Source organism: Misgurnus anguillicaudatus, chromosome 1, assembly GCF_027580225.2.
Source record: "Misgurnus anguillicaudatus chromosome 1, ASM2758022v2, whole genome shotgun sequence".
NCBI lineage: Eukaryota > Metazoa > Chordata > Actinopteri > Cypriniformes > Cobitidae > Misgurnus > Misgurnus anguillicaudatus.
This window is the reverse complement of record NC_073337.2, coordinates 2,954,994-2,970,835: the sequence shown is the minus strand read 5'-3', so window position 1 is coordinate 2,970,835 and position 15,842 is coordinate 2,954,994. Positions and strand designations below refer to the sequence as shown.

Genomic DNA, 15,842 nt, shown 5'->3' with positions numbered 1-15,842 from the left:
ACGGTATATATTACCACACTACCTGACAGCCCTGTGTAATCTACATTATTATATCCCTTTCATAGCTCAGTTGGTAGAGCGTAGGACTGTAGTTGCTTAAATTGTCATTCTTAGGTCGCTGGTTAAAATCCGGCTCGAAGGAATATTTATGTTTAATTTGCTGTTACTCAAACTGCTTCTGATTCACGAAATATATTACCTCAATACCTGACAGCCATGTGTTAGTTAAGTTGTCAAAAACCTTCGATAGCTCAGTTGGTAGAGCGGAGGATTGTAGTTGCTTAAATTGTCATCCTTAGGTCGCTGGTTCAAATCTGCTTGAAGGAGTATTAGTGTTTAATTTGCTGTTACTCAAACTGCTTCTGATTCACGGTATATATTACCACACTACCTGACAGCCATGTGTAATTTACAATCTCACGACCCTTCAATAGCTCAGTTGGTAGAGCGGAGGACTGTAGTTGTTTAAATTGTCATCCTTAGGTCGCTGGGTCAAATCCGGCTCGAAGGAGTATTTATGTTTAATTTGCTGTTACTCAAACTGCTACTTATTCACGCTATATATTACCACACTAGCTGACAGCCATGAGTAAATTACATCATCATAAGCCTTCGATAGCTCAGTTGGTAGAGCGGAGGACTGTAGTTGCTTAAATTGTCATCCTTAGGTCGCTGGTTCAAATCCGGCTCGAAGGAATATCTATGTTTAATTTGCTGTTACTCAAACTGCTACTTATTCACGGTATATATTACCACACTACCTGACAGCCATGTGTAATTTACATTCTCAAGACCCTTTGATAGCTCAGTTGGTAGAGCGGAGGACTGTGGTTGTTTAAATTGTCATCCTTAGGTCGCTGGTTCAAATCCGTCTCGAAGGAGTATTTATGTTTAATTTGCTGTTACTCAAACTGCTACTTATTCACGCTATATATTACCACACTACCTGACAGCCATGAGTAAATTGCATCATCATAAACCTTCGATAGCTCAGTTGCTAGAGCGGAGGACTGTAGTTGCTTAAATTGTCATTCTTAGGTCGCTGGTTAAAATCCGGCTCGAAGGATTATTTATGTTTAATTTGCTGTTACTCAAACTGCTTCTGATTCACGAAATATATTACCTCAATACCTGACAGCCATGTGTTAGTTATGTTGTCAAAAACCTTCGATAGCTCAGTTGGTAGAGCGGAGGACTGTAGTTGCTTAAATTGTCATCCTTAGGTCGCTGGTTCAAATCTGCTTGAAGGAGTATTAGTGTTTAATTTGCTGTTACTCAAACTGCTTCTGATTCACGGTATATATTACCACACTACCTGACAGCCATGTGTAATTTACGATCTCACGACCCTTCGATAGCTCAGTTGGTACAGCGGAGGACTGTAGTTGTTTAAATTGTCATCCTTAGGTCGCTGGTTCAAATCCGGCTCGAAGGAGTATTTATGTTTAATTTGCTGTTACTCAAACTGCTACTTATTCACGCTATATATTACCACACTACCTGACAGCCATGTGTAAATTACATCATCATAAACCTTCGATAGCTCAGTTGGTAGAGCGGAGGACTGTTGTTGTTTAAATTGTAATCCTTAGGTCGCTGGTTCAATTCCGGCTCGAAGGAATATTTATGTTTAATTTGCTGTTACCCGAACTGCTACTTATTCACGGTATATATTACCACAATACCTGACAGCCATGTATTAGTTATGTTGTCAAAAACCTTCGATAGCTGAGTTGGTAGAGCGGAGGACTGTAGTTGTTTAAATTGTCATCCTTAGGTCGCTGGTTCAAGTCCGGGTCCAAGGAATATATATGTTTAATTTGCTGTTACTCAAACTGCTACTTATTCACGCTATATATTACCACACTAACTGACAGCCATGAGTAAATTACATCATCATAAACCTTCGATAGTTCAGTTGGTAGAGCGGAGGACTGTAGTTGCTTAAATTGTCATCCTTAGGTCGCTGGTTCAAATCCGGCTCGAAGGAGTATTTATGTTTAATTTGCTGTTACCCGAACTGCTACTTATTCACGGTATATATTACCACACTACCTGACAGCCATGTGTAATTTACATTCTCACGACCCTTCGATAGCTCAGTTGGTAGAGCGGAGGACTGTAGTTGTATAAATTGTCATCCTTAGGTCGCTGGTTCAAATCCGGCTCGAAGGAGTATTTATGTTTAATTTGCTGTTACTCAAACTGCTACTTATTCACGCTATATATTACCACACTACCTGACAGCCATGTGTAAATTACATCATCATAAACCTTCGATAGCTCAGTTGGTAGAGCGGAGGACTGTAGTTGCTTAAATTGTCATCCTTAGGTCGCTGGTTCAAATCCGGCTTAAAAGAATATTTATGTTTAATTTGCTGTTACCCGAACTGCTACTTATTCACGGTATATATTACCACACTACCTGACAGCCATGTGTAATTTACATTCTCACGACCCTTCGATAGCTCAGTTGGTAGAGCGGAGGACTGTAGTTGTTTAAATTGTCATCCTTAGGTCGCTGGTTCAAATCCGGCTCGAAGGAATATCTATGTTTAATTTGCTGTTACTCAAACTGCTTCTGATTCACGGTATATATTACCACACTACCTGACAGCCCTGTGTAATCTACATTATTATATCCCTTTCATAGCTCAGTTGGTAGAGCGTAGGACTGTAGTTGCTTAAATTGTCATTCTTATGTCGCTGGTTAAAATCCGGCTCGAAGGAATATTTATGTTTAATTTGCTGTTACTCAAACTGCTTTTGATTCACGAAATATATTACCTCAATACCTGACAGCCATGTGTTAGTTATGTTGTCAAAAACCTTCGATAGCTCAGTTGGTAGAGCGGAGGATTGTAGTTGCTTAAATTGTCATCCTTAGGTCGCTGGTTCAAATCTGCTTGAAGGAGTATTAGTGTTTAATTTGCTGTTACTCAAACTGCTTCTGATTCACGGTATATATTACCACACTACCTGACAGCCATGTGTAATTTACAATCTCACGACCCTTCAATAGCTCAGTTGGTAGAGCGGAGGACTGTAGTTGTTTAAATTGTCATCCTTAGGTCGCTGGGTCAAATCCGGCTCGAAGGAGTATTTATGTTTAATTTGCTGTTACTCAAACTGCTACTTATTCACGCTATATATTACCACACTAGCTGACAGCCATGAGTAAATTACATCATCATAAGCCTTCGATAGCTCAGTTGGTAGAGCGGAGGACTGTAGTTGCTTAAATTGCCATCCTTAGGTCGCTGGTTCAAATCCGGCTCGAAGGAGTATTTATGTTTAATTTGCTGTTACTCAAACTGCTTCTGATTCACGGTATATATTACCACACTACCTGACAGCCATGTGTAATTTGCATTACCACAACCCTTCGATAGCTCAGTTGGTAGAGCGGAGGACTGTAGTTGTTTAAATTGTCATCCTTAGGTCGTTGGTTCAAGTCCGGGTCCAAGGAAAATTTATGTTTAATTTGCTGTTACTCAAACTGCTACTTATTCATGCTATATATTACCACACTACCTGACAGCCATGAGTAAATTACATCATCATAAACCTTCGATAGCTCAGTTGGTAGAGCGGAGGACTGTAGTTGCTTAAATTGTCATCCTTAGGTCGCTGGTTCAAATCTGGCTCGAAGGAATATCTATGTTTAATTTGCTGTTACTCAAACTGCTACTTATTCACGGTATATATTACCACACTACCTGACAGCCATGTGTAATTTACATTCTCAAGACCCTTTGATAGCTCAGTTGGTAGAGCGGAGGACTGTAGTTGTTTAAATTGTCATCCTTAGGTCGCTGGTTCAAATCCGTCTCGAAGGAGTATTTATGTTTAATTTGCTGTTACTCAAACTGCTACTTATTCACGCTATATATTACCACACTACCTGACAGCCATGAGTAAATTGCATCATCATAAACCTTCGATAGCTCAGTTGCTAGAGCGGAGGACTGTAGTTGCTTAAATTGTCATTCTTATGTCGCTGGTTAAAATCCGGCTCGAAGGATTATTTATGTTTAATTTGCTGTTACTCAAACTGCTTCTGATTCACGAAATATATTACCTCAATACCTGACAGCCATGTGTTAGTTATGTTGCCAAAAACCTTCGATAGCTCAGTTGGTAGAGCGGAGGACTGTAGTTGCTTAAATTGTCATCCTTAGGTCGCTGGTTCAAATCCGGCTTAAAAGAATATTTATGTTTAATTTGCTGTTACCCGAACTGCTACTTATTCACGGTATATATTACCACACTACCTGACAGCCATGTGTAATTTACATTCTCACGACCCTTCGATAGCTCAGTTGGTAGAGCGGAGGACTGTAGTTGTTTAAATTGTCATCCTTAGGTCGCTGGTTCAAATCCGGCTCGAAGGAGTATTTATGTTTAATTTGCTTTTACTCAAACTGCTACTTATTCACGCTATAAATTACCACACTACCTGACAGCCATGTGTAATTTGCATTAACACAACCCTTCGATAGCTTTGTTGGTAGAGCGGAGGACTGTAGTTGTTTAAATTGTCGTCCTTAGGTCGCTGGTTCAATTCCGGCTCGAAGGAATATCTATGTTTAATTTGCTGTTACTCAAACTGCTTCTGATTCACTAAATATATTACCTCAATACCTGACAGCCATGTGTTAGTTATGTTGTCAAAAACCTTCGATAGCTCAGTTGGTAGAGCGGAGGACTGTAGTTGCTTAAATTGTCATCCTTAGGTCGCTGGTTCAAATCTGCTTGAAGGTGTATTAGTGTTTAATTTGCTGTTACTCAAACTGCTTCTGATTCACGGTATATATTACCACACTACCTGACAGCCATGTGTAATTTACAATCTCACGACCCTTCAATAGCTCAGTTGGTAGAGCGGAGGACTGTAGTTGTTTAAATTGTCATCCTTAGGTCGCTGGGTCAAATCCGGCTCGAAGGAGTATTTATGTTTAATTTGCTGTTACTCAAACTGCTACTTATTCACGCTATATATTACCACACTAGCTGACAGCCATGAGTAAATTACATCATCATAAGCCTTCGATAGCTCAGTTGGTAGAGCGGAGGACTGTAGTTGCTTAAATTGCCATCCTTAGGTCGCTGGTTCAAATCCGGCTCGAAGGAGTATTTATGTTTAATTTGCTGTTACTCAAACTGCTTCTGATTCACGGTATATATTACCACACTACCTGACAGCCATGAGTAAATTGCATCATCATAAACCTTCGATAGCTCAGTTGCTAGAGCGGAGGACTGTAGTTGCTTAAATTGTCTTTTTAGGTCGCTTGTTAAAATCCGGCTCGAAGGATTATTTATGTTTAATTTGCTGTTACTCAAACTGCTTCTGATTCACGAAATATATTACCTCAATACCTGACAGCCATGTGTTAGTTATGTTGTCAAAAACCTTCGATAGCTCAGTTGGTAGAGCGGAGGACTGTAGTTGTTTAAATTGTCATCCTTAGGTCGCTGGTTCAAATCCGGCTCGAAGGAGTATTTATGTTTAATTTGCTTTTACTCAAACTGCTACTTATTCACGCTATAAATTACCACACTACCTGACAGCCATGTGTAATTTGCATTACCGCAACCCTTCGATAGCTCAGTTGGTAGAGCGGAGGACTGTAGTTGTTTAAATTGTCATCCTTAGGTCGCTGGTTCAAGTCCGGGTCCAAGGAAAATTTATGTTTAATTTGCTGTTACTCAAACTGCTACTTATTCACGCTATATATTACCACACTACCTGACAGCCATGAGTAAATTACATCATCATAAACCTTCGATAGCTCAGTTGGTAGAGCGGAGGACTGTAGTTGCTTAAATTGTCATCCTTAGGTCGCTGGTTCAAATCCGGCTCGAAGGAATATCTATGTTTAATTTGCTGTTACTCAAACTGCTACTTATTCACGGTATATATTACCACACTACCTGACAGCCATGTGTAATTTACATTCTCAAGACCCTTTGATAGCTCAGTTGGTAGAGCGGAGGACTGTAGTTGTTTAAATTGTCATCCTTAGGTCGCTGGTTCAAATCCGTCTCGAAGGAGTATTTATGTTTAATTTGCTGTTACTCAAACTGCTACTTATTCACGCTATATATTACCACACTACCTGACAGCCATGAGTAAATTGCATCATCATAAACCTTCGATAGCTCAGTTGCTAGAGCGGAGGACTGTAGTTGCTTAAATTGTCATTCTTAGGTCGCTGGTTAAAATCCGGCTCGAAGGATTATTTATGTTTAATTTGCTGTTACTCAAACTGCTTCTAATTCACGAAATATATTACCTCAATACCTGACAGCCATGTGTTAGTTATGTTGTCAAAAACCTTCGATAGCTCAGTTGGTAGAGCGGAGGACTGTAGTTGCTTAAATTGTCATCCTTAGGTCGCTGGTTCAAATCCGGCTTAAAAGAATATTTATGTTTAATTTGCTGTTACCCGAACTGCTACTTATTCACGCTATATATTACCACACTACCTGACAGCCATGTGTAATTTACATTCTCACGACCCTTTGATAGCTCAGTTGGTAGAGCGGAGGACTGTAGTTGTTTAAATTGTCATCCTTAGGTCGCTGGTTCAAATCCGGCTCGAAGGAGTATTTATGTTTAATTTGCTTTTACTCAAACTGCTACTTATTCACGCTATAAATTACCACACTACCTGACAGCCATGTGTAATTTGCATTAACACAACCCTTCGATAGCTTTGTTGGTAGAGCGGAGGACTGTAGTTGTTTAAATTGTCGTCCTTAGGTCGCTGGTTCAATTCCGGCTCGAAGGAATATTTATGTTTAATTTGCTGTTACTCAAACTGCTACTTATTCACGGTATATATTACCACACTACCTGACAGCCATGTGTAATTTACATTCTCAAGACCCTTTGATAGCTCAGTTGGTAGAGCGGAGGACTGTAGTTGTTTAAATTGTCATCCTTAGGTCGCTGGTTCAAATCCGTCTCGAAGGAGTATTTATGTTTAATTTGCTGTTACTCAAACTGCTACTTATTCACGCTATATATTACCACACTACCTGACAGCCATGAGTAAATTGCATCATCATAAACCTTCGATAGCTCAGTTGCTAGAGCGGAGGACTGTAGTTGCTTAAATTGTCTTCTTAGGTCGCTTGTTAAAATCCGGCTCGAAGGATTATTTATGTTTAATTTGCTGTTACTCAAACTGCTTCTGATTCACGAAATATATTACCTCAATACCTGACAGCCATGTGTTAGTTATGTTGTCAAAAACCTTCGATAGCTCAGTTGGTAGAGCGGAGGACTGTAGTTGTTTAAATTGTCATCCTTAGGTCGCTGGTTCAAATCCGGCTCGAAGGAGTATTTATGTTTAATTTGCTTTTACTCAAACTGCTACTTATTCACGCTATAAATTACCACACTACCTGACAGCCATGTGTAATTTGCATTAACACAACCCTTCGATAGCTTTGTTGGTAGAGCGGAGGACTGTAGTTGTTTAAATTGTCGTCCTTAGGTCGCTGGTTCAATTCCGGCTCGAAGGAATATTTATGTTTAATTTGCTGTTACTCAAACTGCTTCTGATTTACGAAATATATTACCTCAATACCTGACAGCCATGTGTTAGTTATGTTGTCAAAAACCTTCGATAGCTCAGTTGGTAGAGCGGAGGACTGTAGTTGCTTAAATTGTCATCCTTAGGTCGCTGGTTCAAATCTGCTTGAAGGAGTATTAGTGTTTAATTTGCTGTTACTCAAACTGCTTCTGATTCACGGTATATATTACCACACTACCTGACAGCCATGTGTAATTTACAATCTCACGACCCTTCAATAGCTCAGTTGGTAGAGCGGAGGACTGTAGTTGTTTAAATTGTCATCCTTAGGTCGCTGGGTCAAATCCGGCTCGAAGGAGTATTTATGTTTAATTTGCTGTTACTCAAACTGCTACTTATTCACGCTATATATTACCACACTAGCTGACAGCCATGAGTAAATTACATCATCATAAGCCTTCGATAGCTCAGTTGGTAGAGCGGAGGACTGTAGTTGCTTAAATTGCCATCCTTAGGTCGCTGGTTCAAATCCGGCTCGAAGGAGTATTTATGTTTAATTTGCTGTTACTCAAACTGCTTCTGATTCACGGTATATATTACCACACTACCTGACAGCCATGTGTAATTTGCATTACCACAACCCTTCGATAGCTCAGTTGGTAGAGCGGAGGACTGTAGTTGTTTAAATTGTCATCCTTAGGTCGCTGGTTCAAGTCCGGGTCCAAGGAAAATTTATGTTTAATTTGCTGTTACTCAAACTGCTACTTATTCACGCTATATATTACCACACTACCTGACAGCCATGAGTAAATTACATCATCATAAACCTTCGATAGCTCAGTTGGTAGAGCGGAGGACTGTAGTTGCTTAAATTGTCATCCTTAGGTCGCTGGTTCAAATCCGGCTCGAAGGAATATCTATGTTTAATTTGCTGTTACTCAAACTGCTACTTATTCACGGTATATATTACCACAATACCTGACAGCCATGTGTAATTTACATTCTCAAGACCCTTTGATAGCTCAGTTGGTAGAGCGGAGGACTGTAGTTGTTTAAATTGTCATCCTTAGGTCGCTGGTTCAAATCCGTCTCGAAGGAGTATTTATGTTTAATTTGCTGTTACTCAAACTGCTACTTATTCACGCTATATATTACCACACTACCTGACAGCCATGAGTAAATTGCATCATCATAAACCTTCGATAGCTCAGTTGCTAGAGCGGAGGACTGTAGTTGCTTAAATTGTCATTCTTAGGTCGCTGGTTAAAATCCGGCTCGAAGGATTATTTATGTTTAATTTGCTGTTACTCAAACTGCTTCTGATTCACGAAATATATTACCTCAATACCTGACAGCCATGTGTTAGTTATGTTGTCAAAAACCTTCGATAGCTCAGTTGGTAGAGCGGAGGACTGTAGTTGCTTAAATTGTCATCCTTAGGTCGCTGGTTCAAATCCGGCTCGAAGGAGTATTTATGTTTAATTTGCTGTTACTCAAACTGCTACTTATTCACGCTATATATTACCACACTACCTGACAGCCATGTGTAAATTACACCATCATAAACCTTCGATAGCTCAGTTGGTAGAGCGGAGTACTGTAGTTGCTTAAATTGTCATCTTTAGGTCGCTGGTTCAAATCCGGCTCGAAGGAATATCTATGTTTAATTTGCTGTTACTCAAACTGCTTCTGATTCACGGTATATATTACCACACTACCTGACAGCCCTGTGTAATCTACATTATTATAACCCTTTCATAGCTCAGTTGGTAGAGCGTAGGACTGTAGTTGCTTAAATTGTCATTCTTAGGTCGCTGGTTAAAATCCGGCTCGAAGGAATATTTATGTTTAATTTGCTGTTACTCAAACTGCTTCTGATTCACGAAATATATAACCACACTACCTGACAGCCATGTGTAATTTGCATTACCACAACCCTTCGATAGCTCAGTTGGTAGAGCGGAGGACTGTAGTTGTTTAAATTGTCATCCTTAGGTCGCTGGTTCAAGTCCGGGTCCAAGGAATATATATGTTTAATTTGCTGTTACTCAAACTGATACTTATTCACGCTATATATTACCACACTAACTGACAGCCATGAGTAAATTACATCATCATAAACCTTCGATAGCTCAGTTGGTAGAGCGGAGGACTGTAGTTGCTTAAATTGTCATCCTTCGGTCGCTGGTTCAAATCCGGCTTAAAGGAATATTTATGTTTAATTTGCTGTTACCCGAACTGCTACTTATTCACGGTATATATTTTCCACACTACCTGACAGCCATGTGTAATTTACATTCTCACGACCCTTCGATAGCTCAGTTGGTAGAGCGGAGGACTGTAGTTGTTTAAATTGTCATCCTTAGGTCGCTGGTTCAAATCCGGCTCGAAGGAGTATTTATGTTTAATTTGCTGTTACTCAAACTGCTTCTGATTCACGAAATATATTACCTCAATACCTGACAGCCATGTGTTAGTTATGTTGTCAAAAACCTTCGATAGCTCAGTTGGTAGAGCGGAGGACTGTAGTTGCTTAAATTGTCATCCTTAGGTCGCTGGTTCAAATCTGCTTGAAGGAGTATTAGTGTTTAATTTGCTGTTACTCAAACTGCTTCTGATTCACGGTATATATTACCACACTACCTGACAGCCATGTGTAATTTACGATCTCACGACCCTTCGATAGCTCAGTTGGTACAGCGGAGGACTGTAGTTGTTTAAATTGTCATCCTTAGGTCGCTGGTTCAAATCCGGCTCGAAGGAGTATTTATGTTTAATTTGCTGTTACTCAAACTGCTACTTATTCACGCTATATATTACCACACTACCTGACAGCCATGTGTAAATTACATCATCATAAACCTTCGATAGCTCAGTTGGTAGAGCGGAGGACTGTTGTTGTTTAAATTGTCATCCTTAGGTCGCTGGTTCAATTCCGGCTCGAAGGAATATTTATGTTTAATTTGCTGTTACCCGAACTGCTACTTATTCACGGTATATATTACCACAATACCTGACAGCCATGTGTTAGTTATGTTGTCAAAAACCTTCGATAGCTGAGTTGGTAGAGCGGAGGACTGTAGTTGTTTAAATTGTCATCCTTAGGTCGCTGGTTCAAGTCCGGGTCCAAGGAATATATATGTTTAATTTGCTGTTACTCAAACTGCTACTTATTCACGCTATATATTACCACACTAACTGACAGCCATGAGTAAATTACATCATCATAAACCTTCGATAGCTCAGTTGGTAGAGCGGAGGACTGTAGTTGCTTAAATTGTCATCCTTAGGTCGCTGGTTCAAATCCGGCTCGAAGGAGTATTTATGTTTAATTTGCTGTTACCCGAACTGCTACTTATTCACGGTATATATTACCACACTACCTGACAGCCATGTGTAATTTACATTCTCACGACCCTTCGATAGCTCAGTTGGTAGAGCGGAGGACTGTAGTTGTTTAAATTGTCATCCTTAGGTCGCTGGTTCAAATCCGGCTCGAAGGAGTATTTATGTTTAATTTGCTGTTACTCAAACTGCTACTTATTCACGCTATATATTACCACACTACCTGACAGCCATGTGTAAATTACATCATCATAAACCTTCGATAGCTCAGTTGGTAGAGCGGAGGACTGTAGTTGCTTAAATTGTCATCCTTAGGTCGCTGGTTCAAATCCGGCTTAAAAGAATATTTATGTTTAATTTGCTGTTACCCGAACTGCTACTTATTCACGGTATATATTACCACACTACCTGACAGCCATGTGTAATTTACATTCTCACGACCCTTCGATAGCTCAGTTGGTAGAGCGGAGGACTGTAGTTGTTTAAATTGTCATCCTTAGGTCGCTGGTTCAAATCCGGCTCGAAGGAATATCTATGTTTAATTTGCTGTTACTCAAACTGCTTCTGATTCACGGTATATATTACCACACTACCTGACAGCCCTGTGTAATCTACATTATTATATCCCTTTCATAGCTCAGTTGGTAGAGCGTAGGACTGTAGTTGCTTAAATTGTCATTCTTATGTCGCTGGTTAAAATCCGGCTCGAAGGAATATTTATGTTTAATTTGCTGTTACTCAAACTGCTTTTGATTCACGAAATATATTACCTCAATACCTGACAGCCATGTGTTAGTTATGTTGTCAAAAACCTTCGATAGCTCAGTTGGTAGAGCGGAGGATTGTAGTTGCTTAAATTGTCATCCTTAGGTCGCTGGTTCAAATCTGCTTGAAGGAGTATTAGTGTTTAATTTGCTGTTACTCAAACTGCTTCTGATTCACGGTATATATTACCACACTACCTGACAGCCATGTGTAATTTACAATCTCACGACCCTTCAATAGCTCAGTTGGTAGAGCGGAGGACTGTAGTTGTTTAAATTGTCATCCTTAGGTCGCTGGGTCAAATCCGGCTCGAAGGAGTATTTATGTTTAATTTGCTGTTACTCAAACTGCTACTTATTCACGCTATATATTACCACACTAGCTGACAGCCATGAGTAAATTACATCATCATAAGCCTTCGATAGCTCAGTTGGTAGAGCGGAGGACTGTAGTTGCTTAAATTGCCATCCTTAGGTCGCTGGTTCAAATCCGGCTCGAAGGAGTATTTATGTTTAATTTGCTGTTACTCAAACTGCTTCTGATTCACGGTATATATTACCACACTACCTGACAGCCATGTGTAATTTGCATTACCACAACCCTTCGATAGCTCAGTTGGTAGAGCGGAGGACTGTAGTTGTTTAAATTGTCATCCTTAGGTCGTTGGTTCAAGTCCGGGTCCAAGGAAAATTTATGTTTAATTTGCTGTTACTCAAACTGCTACTTATTCATGCTATATATTACCACACTACCTGACAGCCATGAGTAAATTACATCATCATAAACCTTCGATAGCTCAGTTGGTAGAGCGGAGGACTGTAGTTGCTTAAATTGTCATCCTTAGGTCGCTGGTTCAAATCTGGCTCGAAGGAATATCTATGTTTAATTTGCTGTTACTCAAACTGCTACTTATTCACGGTATATATTACCACACTACCTGACAGCCATGTGTAATTTACATTCTCAAGACCCTTTGATAGCTCAGTTGGTAGAGCGGAGGACTGTAGTTGTTTAAATTGTCATCCTTAGGTCGCTGGTTCAAATCCGTCTCGAAGGAGTATTTATGTTTAATTTGCTGTTACTCAAACTGCTACTTATTCACGCTATATATTACCACACTACCTGACAGCCATGAGTAAATTGCATCATCATAAACCTTCGATAGCTCAGTTGCTAGAGCGGAGGACTGTAGTTGCTTAAATTGTCATTCTTATGTCGCTGGTTAAAATCCGGCTCGAAGGATTATTTATGTTTAATTTGCTGTTACTCAAACTGCTTCTGATTCACGAAATATATTACCTCAATACCTGACAGCCATGTGTTAGTTATGTTGCCAAAAACCTTCGATAGCTCAGTTGGTAGAGCGGAGGACTGTAGTTGCTTAAATTGTCATCCTTAGGTCGCTGGTTCAAATCCGGCTTAAAAGAATATTTATGTTTAATTTGCTGTTACCCGAACTGCTACTTATTCACGGTATATATTACCACACTACCTGACAGCCATGTGTAATTTACATTCTCACGACCCTTCGATAGCTCAGTTGGTAGAGCGGAGGACTGTAGTTGTTTAAATTGTCATCCTTAGGTCGCTGGTTCAAATCCGGCTCGAAGGAGTATTTATGTTTAATTTGCTTTTACTCAAACTGCTACTTATTCACGCTATAAATTACCACACTACCTGACAGCCATGTGTAATTTGCATTAACACAACCCTTCGATAGCTTTGTTGGTAGAGCGGAGGACTGTAGTTGTTTAAATTGTCGTCCTTAGGTCGCTGGTTCAATTCCGGCTCGAAGGAATATTTATGTTTAATTTGCTGTTACTCAAACTGCTTCTGATTCACTAAATATATTACCTCAATACCTGACAGCCATGTGTTAGTTATGTTGTCAAAAACCTTCGATAGCTCAGTTGGTAGAGCGGAGGACTGTAGTTGCTTAAATTGTCATCCTTAGGTCGCTGGTTCAAATCTGCTTGAAGGTGTATTAGTGTTTAATTTGCTGTTACTCAAACTGCTTCTGATTCACGGTATATATTACCACACTACCTGACAGCCATGTGTAATTTACAATCTCACGACCCTTCAATAGCTCAGTTGGTAGAGCGGAGGACTGTAGTTGTTTAAATTGTCATCCTTAGGTCGCTGGGTCAAATCCGGCTCGAAGGAGTATTTATGTTTAATTTGCTGTTACTCAAACTGCTACTTATTCACGCTATATATTACCACACTAGCTGACAGCCATGAGTAAATTACATCATCATAAGCCTTCGATAGCTCAGTTGGTAGAGCGGAGGACTGTAGTTGCTTAAATTGCCATCCTTAGGTCGCTGGTTCAAATCCGGCTCGAAGGAGTATTTATGTTTAATTTGCTGTTACTCAAACTGCTTCTGATTCACGGTATATATTACCACACTACCTGACAGCCATGAGTAAATTGCATCATCATAAACCTTCGATAGCTCAGTTGCTAGAGCGGAGGACTGTAGTTGCTTAAATTGTCTTCTTAGGTCGCTTGTTAAAATCCGGCTCGAAGGATTATTTATGTTTAATTTGCTGTTACTCAAACTGCTTCTGATTCACGAAATATATTACCTCAATACCTGACAGCCATGTGTTAGTTATGTTGTCAAAAACCTTCGATAGCTCAGTTGGTAGAGCGGAGGACTGTAGTTGTTTAAATTGTCATCCTTAGGTCGCTGGTTCAAATCCGGCTCGAAGGAGTATTTATGTTTAATTTGCTTTTACTCAAACTGCTACTTATTCACGCTATAAATTACCACACTACCTGACAGCCATGTGTAATTTGCATTACCGCAACCCTTCGATAGCTCAGTTGGTAGAGCGGAGGACTGTAGTTGTTTAAATTGTCATCCTTAGGTCGCTGGTTCAAGTCCGGGTCCAAGGAAAATTTATGTTTAATTTGCTGTTACTCAAACTGCTACTTATTCACGCTATATATTACCACACTACCTGACAGCCATGAGTAAATTACATCATCATAAACCTTCGATAGCTCAGTTGGTAGAGCGGAGGACTGTAGTTGCTTAAATTGTCATCCTTAGGTCGCTGGTTCAAATCCGGCTCGAAGGAATATCTATGTTTAATTTGCTGTTACTCAAACTGCTACTTATTCACGGTATATATTACCACACTACCTGACAGCCATGTGTAATTTACATTCTCAAGACCCTTTGATAGCTCAGTTGGTAGAGCGGAGGACTGTAGTTGTTTAAATTGTCATCCTTAGGTCGCTGGTTCAAATCCGTCTCGAAGGAGTATTTATGTTTAATTTGCTGTTACTCAAACTGCTACTTATTCACGCTATATATTACCACACTACCTGACAGCCATGAGTAAATTGCATCATCATAAACCTTCGATAGCTCAGTTGCTAGAGCGGAGGACTGTAGTTGCTTAAATTGTCATTCTTAGGTCGCTGGTTAAAATCCGGCTCGAAGGATTATTTATGTTTAATTTGCTGTTACTCAAACTGCTTCTAATTCACGAAATATATTACCTCAATACCTGACAGCCATGTGTTAGTTATGTTGTCAAAAACCTTCGATAGCTCAGTTGGTAGAGCGGAGGACTGTAGTTGCTTAAATTGTCATCCTTAGGTCGCTGGTTCAAATCCGGCTTAAAAGAATATTTATGTTTAATTTGCTGTTACCCGAACTGCTACTTATTCACGGTATATATTACCACACTACCTGACAGCCATGTGTAATTTACATTCTCACGACCCTTCGATAGCTCAGTTGGTAGAGCGGAGGACTGTAGTTATTTAAATTGTCATCCTTAGGTCGCTGGTTCAAATCCGGCTCGAAGGAGTATTTATGTTTAATTTGCTTTTACTCAAACTGCTACTTATTCACGCTATAAATTACCACACTACCTGACAGCCATGTGTAATTTGCATTAACACAACCCTTCGATAGCTTTGTTGGTAGAGCGGAGGACTGTAGTTGTTTAAATTGTCGTCCTTAGGTCGCTGGTTCAATTCCGGCTCGAAGGAATATTTATGTTTAATTTGCTGTTACTCAAACTGCTACTTATTCACGGTATATATTACCACACTACCTGACAGCCATGTGTAATTTACATTCTCAAGACCCTTTGATAGCTCAGTTGGTAGAGCGGAGGACTGTAGTTGTTTAAATTGTCATCCTTAGGTCGCTGGTTAAA

At 39.8% G+C, this 15,842-nt stretch overlaps 25 non-coding genes across 25 annotated transcripts; all 25 read left to right on the top strand.

The window, feature by feature from the left end:
• The first annotated feature begins 609 nt into the window (after positions 1–609).
• On the top strand, positions 610–696 carry trnay-gua (transfer RNA tyrosine (anticodon GUA)). Its single transcript is given in 2 exon segments — positions 610–646; positions 661–696. It is a non-coding gene; the product is annotated as a tRNA-Tyr (tRNA).
• A 98-nt stretch (positions 697–794) lies between these two features.
• Positions 795–881, top strand: trnah-gug (transfer RNA histidin (anticodon GUG)). The gene is given in 2 exon segments: positions 795–831; positions 846–881. It is a non-coding gene; the product is annotated as a tRNA-His (tRNA).
• Positions 882–1,533: 652 nt separating this feature from the next.
• Positions 1,534–1,620, top strand: trnan-guu (transfer RNA asparagine (anticodon GUU)). Its single transcript is given in 2 exon segments — positions 1,534–1,570; positions 1,585–1,620. It is a non-coding gene; the product is annotated as a tRNA-Asn (tRNA).
• Positions 1,621–2,088: 468 nt separating this feature from the next.
• Positions 2,089–2,175, top strand: trnay-gua (transfer RNA tyrosine (anticodon GUA)). The gene is given in 2 exon segments: positions 2,089–2,125; positions 2,140–2,175. It is a non-coding gene; the product is annotated as a tRNA-Tyr (tRNA).
• A 283-nt stretch (positions 2,176–2,458) lies between these two features.
• trnay-gua (transfer RNA tyrosine (anticodon GUA)) lies at positions 2,459–2,545 on the top strand. The gene is given in 2 exon segments: positions 2,459–2,495; positions 2,510–2,545. It is a non-coding gene; the product is annotated as a tRNA-Tyr (tRNA).
• A 652-nt stretch (positions 2,546–3,197) lies between these two features.
• Positions 3,198–3,284, top strand: trnay-gua (transfer RNA tyrosine (anticodon GUA)). Its single transcript is given in 2 exon segments — positions 3,198–3,234; positions 3,249–3,284. It is a non-coding gene; the product is annotated as a tRNA-Tyr (tRNA).
• Positions 3,285–4,307: 1,023 nt separating this feature from the next.
• On the top strand, positions 4,308–4,394 carry trnay-gua (transfer RNA tyrosine (anticodon GUA)). The gene is given in 2 exon segments: positions 4,308–4,344; positions 4,359–4,394. It is a non-coding gene; the product is annotated as a tRNA-Tyr (tRNA).
• Positions 4,395–5,046: 652 nt separating this feature from the next.
• On the top strand, positions 5,047–5,133 carry trnay-gua (transfer RNA tyrosine (anticodon GUA)). Its single transcript is given in 2 exon segments — positions 5,047–5,083; positions 5,098–5,133. It is a non-coding gene; the product is annotated as a tRNA-Tyr (tRNA).
• A 282-nt stretch (positions 5,134–5,415) lies between these two features.
• Positions 5,416–5,502, top strand: trnay-gua (transfer RNA tyrosine (anticodon GUA)). The gene is given in 2 exon segments: positions 5,416–5,452; positions 5,467–5,502. It is a non-coding gene; the product is annotated as a tRNA-Tyr (tRNA).
• A 283-nt stretch (positions 5,503–5,785) lies between these two features.
• On the top strand, positions 5,786–5,872 carry trnay-gua (transfer RNA tyrosine (anticodon GUA)). Its single transcript is given in 2 exon segments — positions 5,786–5,822; positions 5,837–5,872. It is a non-coding gene; the product is annotated as a tRNA-Tyr (tRNA).
• A 1,392-nt stretch (positions 5,873–7,264) lies between these two features.
• Positions 7,265–7,351, top strand: trnay-gua (transfer RNA tyrosine (anticodon GUA)). The gene is given in 2 exon segments: positions 7,265–7,301; positions 7,316–7,351. It is a non-coding gene; the product is annotated as a tRNA-Tyr (tRNA).
• A 652-nt stretch (positions 7,352–8,003) lies between these two features.
• trnay-gua (transfer RNA tyrosine (anticodon GUA)) lies at positions 8,004–8,090 on the top strand. The gene is given in 2 exon segments: positions 8,004–8,040; positions 8,055–8,090. It is a non-coding gene; the product is annotated as a tRNA-Tyr (tRNA).
• Positions 8,091–8,373: 283 nt separating this feature from the next.
• Positions 8,374–8,460, top strand: trnay-gua (transfer RNA tyrosine (anticodon GUA)). Its single transcript is given in 2 exon segments — positions 8,374–8,410; positions 8,425–8,460. It is a non-coding gene; the product is annotated as a tRNA-Tyr (tRNA).
• A 468-nt stretch (positions 8,461–8,928) lies between these two features.
• On the top strand, positions 8,929–9,015 carry trnay-gua (transfer RNA tyrosine (anticodon GUA)). The gene is given in 2 exon segments: positions 8,929–8,965; positions 8,980–9,015. It is a non-coding gene; the product is annotated as a tRNA-Tyr (tRNA).
• An 839-nt stretch (positions 9,016–9,854) lies between these two features.
• trnay-gua (transfer RNA tyrosine (anticodon GUA)) lies at positions 9,855–9,941 on the top strand. Its single transcript is given in 2 exon segments — positions 9,855–9,891; positions 9,906–9,941. It is a non-coding gene; the product is annotated as a tRNA-Tyr (tRNA).
• Positions 9,942–10,408: 467 nt separating this feature from the next.
• Positions 10,409–10,495, top strand: trnan-guu (transfer RNA asparagine (anticodon GUU)). Its single transcript is given in 2 exon segments — positions 10,409–10,445; positions 10,460–10,495. It is a non-coding gene; the product is annotated as a tRNA-Asn (tRNA).
• Positions 10,496–10,778: 283 nt separating this feature from the next.
• Positions 10,779–10,865, top strand: trnay-gua (transfer RNA tyrosine (anticodon GUA)). The gene is given in 2 exon segments: positions 10,779–10,815; positions 10,830–10,865. It is a non-coding gene; the product is annotated as a tRNA-Tyr (tRNA).
• Positions 10,866–10,963: 98 nt separating this feature from the next.
• trnay-gua (transfer RNA tyrosine (anticodon GUA)) lies at positions 10,964–11,050 on the top strand. The gene is given in 2 exon segments: positions 10,964–11,000; positions 11,015–11,050. It is a non-coding gene; the product is annotated as a tRNA-Tyr (tRNA).
• A 283-nt stretch (positions 11,051–11,333) lies between these two features.
• trnay-gua (transfer RNA tyrosine (anticodon GUA)) lies at positions 11,334–11,420 on the top strand. The gene is given in 2 exon segments: positions 11,334–11,370; positions 11,385–11,420. It is a non-coding gene; the product is annotated as a tRNA-Tyr (tRNA).
• A 652-nt stretch (positions 11,421–12,072) lies between these two features.
• Positions 12,073–12,159, top strand: trnay-gua (transfer RNA tyrosine (anticodon GUA)). The gene is given in 2 exon segments: positions 12,073–12,109; positions 12,124–12,159. It is a non-coding gene; the product is annotated as a tRNA-Tyr (tRNA).
• A 1,023-nt stretch (positions 12,160–13,182) lies between these two features.
• trnay-gua (transfer RNA tyrosine (anticodon GUA)) lies at positions 13,183–13,269 on the top strand. The gene is given in 2 exon segments: positions 13,183–13,219; positions 13,234–13,269. It is a non-coding gene; the product is annotated as a tRNA-Tyr (tRNA).
• Positions 13,270–13,921: 652 nt separating this feature from the next.
• Positions 13,922–14,008, top strand: trnay-gua (transfer RNA tyrosine (anticodon GUA)). The gene is given in 2 exon segments: positions 13,922–13,958; positions 13,973–14,008. It is a non-coding gene; the product is annotated as a tRNA-Tyr (tRNA).
• A 282-nt stretch (positions 14,009–14,290) lies between these two features.
• On the top strand, positions 14,291–14,377 carry trnay-gua (transfer RNA tyrosine (anticodon GUA)). The gene is given in 2 exon segments: positions 14,291–14,327; positions 14,342–14,377. It is a non-coding gene; the product is annotated as a tRNA-Tyr (tRNA).
• A 283-nt stretch (positions 14,378–14,660) lies between these two features.
• trnay-gua (transfer RNA tyrosine (anticodon GUA)) lies at positions 14,661–14,747 on the top strand. The gene is given in 2 exon segments: positions 14,661–14,697; positions 14,712–14,747. It is a non-coding gene; the product is annotated as a tRNA-Tyr (tRNA).
• A 653-nt stretch (positions 14,748–15,400) lies between these two features.
• On the top strand, positions 15,401–15,487 carry trnay-gua (transfer RNA tyrosine (anticodon GUA)). The gene is given in 2 exon segments: positions 15,401–15,437; positions 15,452–15,487. It is a non-coding gene; the product is annotated as a tRNA-Tyr (tRNA).
• The last annotated feature ends 355 nt before the right edge of the window (positions 15,488–15,842 follow it).